Here is a 10741-nt window from a genome sequence, read left to right as displayed (position 1 = left end):
TTGGAACCACCCAGGCCGAAATGGTCATGTTGAAAAACTAAACAGTACCAATAACACGACATAAAAGTCGTGCTGAACGATCTGAGAAGATCGAAATATAACAGCCCTGATTGGATGTACGAGGAGACCTTTTACGGCCGCTACACGGCACAAACAACGCTGCTGTGATAATAAAATAGAGAAAAGTTGAACATTCACAGGTCGCCCAACACGACATAAACGAAAATGTTGCAGGCTCGGTTTGATTGAGCCTGTTCATGGACGGTAGTGGAAATGCATGCTACCGTCCACGCCCTCTAGCCCCGGGTTGAGCAGAACTCAACATTTACACATGTTAAAAGTCGTGCTGAACGATCTGAGAAGATCGAAATATAACAGCCCTGATTGAATGTACGGGGAAGACGAGGAAGCACAGACAACAGAAGATATTCCTTTAGTTAGAAAAAAAACTGCAAAGACAAGGTATTGGAGGAAGTGATTCAATTCTTGAAAGAATAACCCACAGATATCAATACTTCAATTAAAAGTAATTTATCAAAAAAACAGCCAAACTGCATTAAAAACGCTACTAGATAATTAATCAATAATTATCAAAGAAGCAGATAAAGGCGGAGCCGTAGTGTGTATGGATAAAAAATATTATAGAGACAAAATTTTAGAAATGTTGAGTGACACTAGATATTACGAAAGATAGGTGAACACGCAGATTCCAGAACGCAACCGTTAATACAGGATACTATAAATAAGTACGGCATAGGTATACTGAAAGAAAAAAATAAACTATTTACTTAATTTTGAATACACAACTAGTTATTTCTACGGATTACCGAAGATCTATAAAAGAAAGATAATAGCAGATGAACTGAAGAAACAAAGCTCAGAATACATAAAAGTCCCAATCACAGATGGCGTTCCTTTCAGACCAGTAGTAGGTGGACCTAATAGTGTTACCCAGAGACTCAGCAATTTTCTTGATATTATACTAAAACCATTTTGTAAAGAGGTCCCCAGTTTCATCAGGGACGACTTAGACTTTCTTAACTATTTACCAGAACAGGTCGAAGAAGATTCAACACTCGTAACCTTTGATGTAATCAGCTTATACACAAATATCCCACATGACCTTGGATTGGAAGCAGTTCGTTTTTGGATAGAAAAAAAATACAAGAAAAATAGAGACACGTTTTAATACAACTTTCATTCTTAAATCTCATCAGATTATATTACAGAATAACTTTTTTATTTTGACGGTAGATTCTACGTCCAGAAAAAGGGCACAGCAAAGGGTACGAAGGTCGCTCCAACTTACGCAACACTAGCACTTGGATACTTAGAAGAAACGCTTTACAACAATATTAAACATTGAATGATACAGTTCTGAATTTTCCAGTTACCTACCACTGGAAGCGATTTTTAGATGATCGTTTCCTAATTCTGAACAAGAAAATTTACGCGTTAGAATTCTTACAAGAACTGAATAAGTAACATCCAAGTATACAGTTCACATGCAGCGAGAATGGTGTTATTATGCCGTTTTTAGATATTCTTGTTAAAAAATAGTCTGGAAATAATATAACGACAGACTTGTACTGTAAATCTACTGACACACATAACTACTTGAACTTTAATTCCTGCCAACCAAAACACAATTAGGTTAATATACCGTTTAACTTAGCTTCAAGAATAGTCACTTTAGTGACAGATAAACAGTTACAAGAAAGACGACTTTCAGAATTAAAGTTACAATTATTGAAACAAAACTATCCGGAAGAATTATTAAGCACGGAATATCAAAGGCGAAATCAAATGATCGCAACGAATGATCGCGAAAATCAAATATCATTCCATTACGAACCACCATTGCTTTTTTTTTCTCAATTTTTATCTCTTTTCCTTCCCGTAATACAGTTGTGTTTTTAAATTTTATGACCTCCCTTTAATTTTTGAAGCTATTTTGATATATGCTTAAATATCATTTTTGTCATAAAAAACTTGTGGGTTATTTGAGTAATTCTTTCTTTTTACAGTATCTATAATTGATTTTTCTCCATCATTACTTTTAATTCAATTATCTAAATGTTATTCCTTAACTTATATATCGAGCATATATATGTTTTAACGACACTTATTATCTCCCCTTTTTGAATGGTACAGTATCTGTTCCTGCTAAGTTGTGTGCATGTACACAAGGTATTCTTGAGATGTATTATACATTTTCTTCGTTTGCCGCAACGTCTGTTTACGACGTTTCCCGTATTATTTTTGATATGACGTTACGTCATTGTATTATTTCAAAATGTAAATTGCATGAAGATATGTACAATTGAAAGCGCCTGCAGTAAAGAAGTAAAATTATTGAAAATACGCAGAAGTCTACAGCTGTTTTTTCCTTGGAAATTGAACTATATATATACAAACCTGAAATATATACAAATCAAATAACTATAAAATACATATTTACTTTTGTAGCTCTTTGTACAAACATACATTACTTGGATTTTTCGAAATACAGTTTTCCGAATGTTCCCCTGTCCAGCCGGCTTAAAATTTTATATCTATATATGAAATAAGGCTCTTTTTATTAAATTAGGAATTGATCTGGCTTCAACTTGCCCGAATTAACCTGAAATGCATCTTTGTAAACAATGTGCTTTTTTCTTCTAGAAAGTTTATAACAATAAAAGATTTTCTTTGTAATACGATTCAAAATTTTCCCTATTTCAGTCGTTACGGCATGATTTTTCCCTCCTGATGGGATCGCCACTGTTCCCGAATGACTGAAAATAAAAATACTAGAGCTGTAGATTTTCTTGGCCTAATGCATAATTTAGTAAACAACTGCACCAACAAAGTTATTTATATCAAACGCAGTGTGTGTTAACATTTGAAAATTCATCCATATTACCTTATTTAACGTCAATAAGTTACATCCAGCATATTTTTTATCAAAATTAAATCTGTGATCAGTTATATAAAATATCCTCGTCTCCATGATCTTACAGTCGGGGTTACAGCAGGATCGCTAAATATATATTCGCTATGTACATGACCCTCTCTGGATGGAAAGTAACTTGTGTTGACTAGGTGATGCAGTTCACCTTCCAACACCAATAAACCTGCCGCAACAGATGCACCTGTAAGTGTAAGAGTTAGACTTCGGTTTAATACGACATAAAAGCAACCAATCTGTCATTACTTTGTTTATAATGTGATGAAATCATGCGGTTAGACAGGCTGTGTAGACAAACAAGGACAGAACGTATTTAAAAAATCTGAGGCTAAACCTCAGTGCACGTGCCGAATGTACACATGTTCATTCGATAGTATGGCTTCGTTTGCTATCTCTCTTTGGAGGAATCTATCCTGATTTTCGCAACAAACCCTCGACTGGATCTATTCCTTATTGTACCCCGCGACAACAAAGTTGTAAGGTGGGGGGGTGTATACTGGTTTCAGGTTGTCTGTCTGTCTGTCCGTCTGGCCGTCTGTCCGTCTGTCCGTAGACGCAATCTTGTGCGCACCATCTCTCCTTATCCCCTTGACAGAATTTAATGAAACTTCACACAAGTGATCAGTACCAACAGTAGTTGTGCATGGGACATGTTAGTTTCTTTTAAAAAAAAAATTTGCAGAGTTATGGGACTTTGTTTTTTTGTTACTATACTATATACATAGACACAATCTTGTGCGCATCATCTCTCCTCATCCCCTTGACACAATTTAATGAAACTTTACACAAGTGATCAGTACCAACAGTAGTTGTGTATGGGGCATGTTAGGTTCTTTTAGAAAAAAAATGTGCAGAGTTATGGGACTTTGTTTTTTTGTTACTATACTATATACATAGACACAGTCTTGTGCGCACCATCTCTCCTCATCCCCTTGACACAATTTAATGAAACTTCACACAAGTGATCAGTAACAACAGTAGTTGTGCATGGGGCATGTTAGGTTCTTTCAGAAAAAAAATTTGCAGAGTTATGGGACTTTGTTTTTTTGTTACTATACTATATACATAGACACAATCTTGTGCGCACCATCTCTCCTCATCCCCTTGACACAATTTAATGAAACTTCACACAAGTGATCAGTACCAACAGTAGTTGTGCATGGGGCATGTTAGGTTCTTTCAGCGACAAAAATTGCAGAGTTATGGGACTTTGTTTCTTGTTAACATACTATGTACATACAGTCTGCATATGCAATCTTGTGCGTGCCTAATCTACCAAACCCTTACACACAATTTGATGGAACTTCACACAGTTGATCAGTACCAACCCTAGTTGTGCATGGTGCATGTTACATTCTTTTAGATAAATATTCTGCATAGTTATGGGACTTTGTTTTTTAGCTCGACTATTCAAAGAATAGTAGAGCTATTGGACTCACCCATGCGTCGGTGTCGGCGTCCCGATTTGGTTAAAGTTTTGTATGTAAGCTGGTATCTCAGTAACCACTTGTGGGAATGGATTGAAACTTCACACACTTATTCACTGTGATAAACTGACCTACATTGCACAGGTTCCATAACTCTATTTTGCTTTTTTACAAAATTATGCCCCTTTTTCGACTTAGAAATTCTTGGTTAAGGTTTTGTATGTAAGCTGGTATCTCAGTAACCACTTGTGGGAATGGATTGAAACTTCACACACTTGTTCAGTGTGATAAACTGACCTATACTGCACAGGTTCCATAACTCTGTTTTGCTTTTTGACAAAATTATGCCCCCTTTTCGACTTAGAAATTCTTGGTTAAGGTTTTGTATGTAAGCTGGTATCTCAGTAACCACTTGTGGGAATGGATTGAAACTTCACACACTTGTTCACTGTGATAAACTGACCTAAACTGCACAAGTTCCATAACTCTATTTTGCTTTTTTACAAAATTATGCCCCTTTTTCGACTTAGAAATTCTTGGTTAAGGTTTTGTATGTAAGCTGGTATCTCACTACCCACTAAAGGGAATGGATTGAAACTTCACACACTTGTTTACTGTCATGATCTGACATGCACTGTGTAGGTCCCATAACTCTACTTTGCATTTTTTTTTTAAATTATGCCCCTTTTTCGACTTAGCAGTTTTTGGTTAAGTTTTTGTATGTAAGCTGGTATTTCAGTATCCACTTATGGGAAAGGATTGAAACTTCACACACTTGTTCACTTTATGAGCTGATAAGCACTATGAAGGTTCCACAACCCTTTCTCCCATTTTTACAAAATTATGCCCCTTTTTCGACTTTTGTATTCATTCAATTGACAGGGCTGTTGAATAGTCGAGCGTTGCTGTCCTCCGACAGCTCTTGTTGTTACTATACTGTATACATACAGTCTATATACATACAGTCCACATAATTATGCAATCTTGTGTGCGTCAAATTGCAATGTACTGTGTCAGTGCATGCGGGGGGTACATTCATCACCTTTAGTGATAGCTCTAGTTATTACTGATATACATATTTTCTCTATAATACAATAACAGTAAGTTACAAAAATCAGTACGCTTTGTGTTGTCCTGCAAAATTATTGTCAGAGATATCTTATTTGAGCTGTAATTTTTATTGTAAAGGCTGATTTTATATGTGAGCCAGTGTTAGGTCTCAGACTAGCAGACCGAATATCATCTAAGGTTGTCACATAAGGAGGGAGGCATTATAAATATCCTTAGGCTATCTATAAATACAACATCTGAACATCTGAAAAGTAAACTTGGTAACGTAGACACTCAGAAAGAAAGCAATCGTTCCACCATTTGTCAATTTACAAAACTGATAGTTTGTAGATAATCATTTTACCGTAAATATTGCATATTTTAGAAAACCTTTCGGAGCATCTCTGCATTTTTCTAAATTAGTTGAATTTTTAATGTGTCTTTCTAGTGACTTCGTGTTTTCTCGTAACGTGCTTTGAAAAATTATAATAGAAACACATAACGGCGGGATTGGAATCTGAATACGGTTTGTTATTGCTGTTTATACCCTTAGCCTGCTAAATATCTAAAATGGACTGGTCCATCATTCAATTTGGGCAATACCATTTATCATTCGAAGGGGTGTTCACTGAAAATTTACTGACTGAATAGCGAACAGTGAAGACCATGATCAGACTGCACGGATGTGCAGGCTGATCTTGGTCTGCACTGGTCGCAAAGGCAAAACCAATCGCCGCCAGCAGGCTAAGGGTTAAATACACGTTTTTACTTATCTCTTCAAAAATTATAGTGAATACTATACACAAAGAATGTTTCGTTTAGCTACCAAGCCGACATAACTTGAACGTAAGCTACGTGACACTTAAAGACCCCGAAGCTCGCTGTTATCATTTTAGAGTGAAATGTGCCTGCGAGTTTCTTTAAGCGACATTGATCTACAATTCGACGCGGAACATCTCTAATCGATATAAGTAGGATGTCTTGTATTTAAGTCATGAAGTTGCATAAATATTTCATAGATTGTTTAAAAAGATTATTGAACGCTATAACATAATTTACTAACAGTTATTAACAAAAATACAAATACCTCTTGAAATGTTGTTGTACTTCATAGGAAGTAATACAACTGGTAAAAGACAATAAGATATATGGAATCGTCTCCCTTGACAAACGATGTACAAATCAGGTACTTTACACTACCGAGAGTAATACTTACTTTTTCTTTATTTACTCACATCTTGTTGATTTAAAGACAGGAAAAAATACCTGTCAAGTTGGAGATTTCGCTAAACATCATACATTATATGTATGAAACTTTTAGTGATTTGTCCAATCCCAAAAATCATTGAGCTCATAATCAAAACATTAGCGTACATAAATATTAATGGGATAGGTAGGTCTCACCAGCTGTGCGCTTTAACAACGGACATTGTCAAGTGTTGCTACAAGTCCCGGCTAGTTTTAAAGGTCGGACAGTTCATATCTACAAATTAGGTAGACTGTCTTTCGTTTATGTAACCAATTTATGGTAACATATTAGATAACCATTACTGATGTAATATATTTATATCTAAATGTTGTAATTACTTTTCATGTTTCAGTTGTCCAGTGATCGCAAAATCCACACGAGCCGAATACAACATCCGTGATAGAGCTGCTAGTTTAAACAAACCTATTTATATTATTTCATTACTGGCATTGTTTCTAACAACAACTTGCTTCACATGATAATGTCTAGTTATATCAGACAGAAACTTCCGGTGTTTTCGACATTATTTTTGTTTTCTTTAGCAGTTTACACTAAAGTACAGTTGTACATATTGAACATATTTTTGTCTATTATTTACGTCAACCCGAATAAAGTGTTCCTTCCTTCGTAGTTCCTCTCTAGATTCAGGATAAGTTATTTTACTAAATGTAAATAACAGCACGCTCTAGAAATAAAACTCAACTATAACTCTATACGCTGTTCTTTGACTTTGAAGGGTCATGGCGGATGTCGATTTCGGCCGTTGATGCAATTTTTAACAATATTTCTGTTTTGAAAAAGTGGGCAGCTAATCTTACAAATTCCATGATATATATTGTATTTTATGAAATGAGTGTGTTTTAAAGTACATACGTAGGAGATAAATTAGGACGAAACTTATGAAAGTTTGTGAAACATGCCCCTGGTTTCCACAAGTAACTTCCAAATTACCAAAATGAATGATCATGGCATGAAAAGAATTCTAGCACTGGATCTAGGTGCGGCTGGGAATGTGTAACCTAAAGAGTTACCATCGAGTTGGATATTCCCATCATCTGCTCCCACACGCAGTGAAAAATTTTAAAGAATAAAAAGTAGAATGGTCCATAACAGTGTTATTTTTTGGAATTTGAAATGAATTAAGAGACATCACATGTAATTGGCGAATCGTCTCGTAGAATAATATGGCATATTAGTTCCGTGCATGAATTTGTATTCCTTGATTAAAAGTATTCATTTCTCCATACAGTTTAGCCGCGAAAAACAACGATGATATATACATAATTCAGTAATGCTTTATTGCTCAATTTTGACATGTAAAGATACTATAATAAATAACAAATTCAGTGAAGCTTTAAGTTCGAAATATACATGTACCTGTAAAAAGTAATACTTACAAAAATCAAAATGTTATACTTTTGTTGAATTGGTCTTTTTTAAATAGAAATTGACTGTCTATTTATTATGGGAATGACAAGTGTTCCTTTATACTGGGGTATAATTATGGTAGTACATATGTGTCCTGACAATAATGTTGTTTAACTTCACATAAAAGCAATGTATTTTTGATGTTTCGGATACGTTGCTTAAAAACTGCTACAGGAATTGTCTGTACAATAAACAACAGCCTTTTATAAGATTTCAAAAGACCATAACTTCTACACCAGATACGGTGCATGCATGTTCTGATAAAATCCGCAAAAGCACTTCCATAGTTGCTTTTTTATTCGGTGTGGACTAGATCCAACAAACTGTAAAAACGGGCAAGATTTAAATCAACATTAAGAGATATGCAGTATTTTGTAAACATTCAAAGGATCATAAAGTGTAGAAAACATTATCTGGAAAAAATGAACGATTCAATCTCAGAAGAATTATGGACAGACAAGGCGGAAACAATATATACTACCTCGACGTTTTCGGGCCGCTAAATAAACCTAAATGATATATATTGAGGGGCTGGTGTTCCATTGTAACACATTTACTTTCATTGTGCGAAGCAAGTATATATATTTTTGAGATTTATCCTCGGTTATGTATAAGTTATATAGACCATATGCTTTTGTGATCGCTCAATGTCCGGCGTCTGTCTGTCGTCTGTCAACATTTAGCTTTTGTATGCGAAAGAGGCTGTATTTTTCAACTGATGTTCATGAAATTTTGTCAGAATGATAACCTAGATAAAATCTAGGCCAAGTTCGAAAAAGGTTATCTTGGGTCAAAAACTACGTCACTAGGTCAGATCAAAGAAAACTATTGTGTATGCGATAGAGGCTGTATTTTTCAATTGATCTTCACGAAATTTTGTCAGAATGATTACTTTGATAAAATCTAGGAAAAATTTGAAAATAAGTTATTTTGGGTCAAAAACTAGGTCACTAGGTTAAATCAAAGAAAAATCTTATGTATGCGATAGATGCTGTATTTTACAATTGATCTTCATGAATTTTTGTCAGAAGGATTACCTTGATCAAATCTAGGCCAAGTTCAAAAATGATTAGCTGGGGTCAAAAACTAGGTCACTAGGTCAAATCAAAGAAGAACTTTGTGTCTGTGATTGAGGCTGCATTTTTCAATTGGTCTTCATGAAAATTTGTCAGAACAATTATGTTGATATGAGCTAGGTCAGGTTCGAATATAGATTACCTGGAGCTAAAAACTAGGTCACTAGGTCAAATCAAAGAAAAACATTGTGTATACAATAGGGACTGTATTTTTAACTTGATCTTCATGACATTTAATCAGAATGATTGCCTTGATCAAATTTAGGTCGAGTTCGAATATGGGTCATCTAGGGTCAAAAACTAGGTCACTAGATCAAATCAAAGAAATATCTTGTGTATGCGAGATAAAGGCTGTATTTTTTAATTGATTTTCATAAATTTTGGTCAGAATGATTGCCTTGATAAGATCTGGGTCAAGATTGAATATGGGTCATCTGAGGTTAAAAACTAGGTCACTAGGTCAAATAAAAAAATAACATTGTGATTGTGATAGAAACTGTATTTTTTATTGATCTTCATAAAATTTAGTCAGAATGATTGCCTTGCTGAAATCTAGGTCAAATTTGAATATGGGCCATCTGATGTTAAAAAAGGTCACTAGGTCAAATTGAAGTTCAACCTTATGTATGCGATAGAGGCTGTATTGTTCAATTGAGCTTCATGAAATATGGTCAGAATGTTTGCCGTGATAAAATCTAGGTCAGCTTTGAATATGGGTCATCTGGGGTTTAAAACTAAGTCATTAGATCATATCAAAGGAAATATTTGTTTAAACTCAAGAGACCATATTTTTGGTCCAATCCTAATGAAAATTGGTCAGAATATTTATTTTCATGAAATCACTGGGTCAAACATGTTTACACTGTTACGGTGTGTTTCAAAGGTGAGCGACCTAGGGTCATCTTGGCCTTCTTGTTATTAATTGATAGTGTTAAACATTTAACATGGCATCGTATCTGAATGAATTGAGTAACCATGGGAACAATGATGTAAAATATATGTTATACATCTTGCAGTGTTTTGTAGTTTCTTGAAATGTAATTGTGTCCTTTTGGAAGAATAACAATGTACACTGAACTGCTTTAGAAACGCAACTTTTTTTGACATTCAGTGAAAAATTGGTTTGACTATTTGACGCAGCACTATGAACATTGAACTGGCCCATATACATTTTGTAATTAAATTTTTCATTATAATAGTATAACTTTTATTAAATCCATTGTTTTATCACCTCATTTTATTGCTGCGAGTCCAACATAGGAAGCAGTGTCGGGGACGGATACAGGATTTGGCTAGGTGGGGGCGCAAAATATTTGTAGTAGAGGAGTGTCCGGGAGCATGCCCCTCCCAACTCCTATAAAGTCTTGTAAACAATTGATCCATCTAGTGCATTCTGGGAGTTCTGAGGTAGTTTATTTGGTATTGAAAAAGGAAAGGTTAAAGTTCAGTGAAAAAATCAGCGCAAATAACATGCTAATTATAGTCCATGTTTAATGACTTGTGAGACTTATTCTTGCGTAAGTATCTTAGAATGGAATTTCTGAGCCCGATTTTTAAGGAT

The sequence above is a fragment of the Mercenaria mercenaria genome, unplaced genomic scaffold (genome assembly GCF_021730395.1).
Source record: "Mercenaria mercenaria strain notata unplaced genomic scaffold, MADL_Memer_1 contig_4521, whole genome shotgun sequence".
NCBI classification, from domain to species: domain Eukaryota; kingdom Metazoa; phylum Mollusca; class Bivalvia; order Venerida; family Veneridae; genus Mercenaria; species Mercenaria mercenaria.
Note: the sequence above shows the minus strand (reverse complement) of the source record.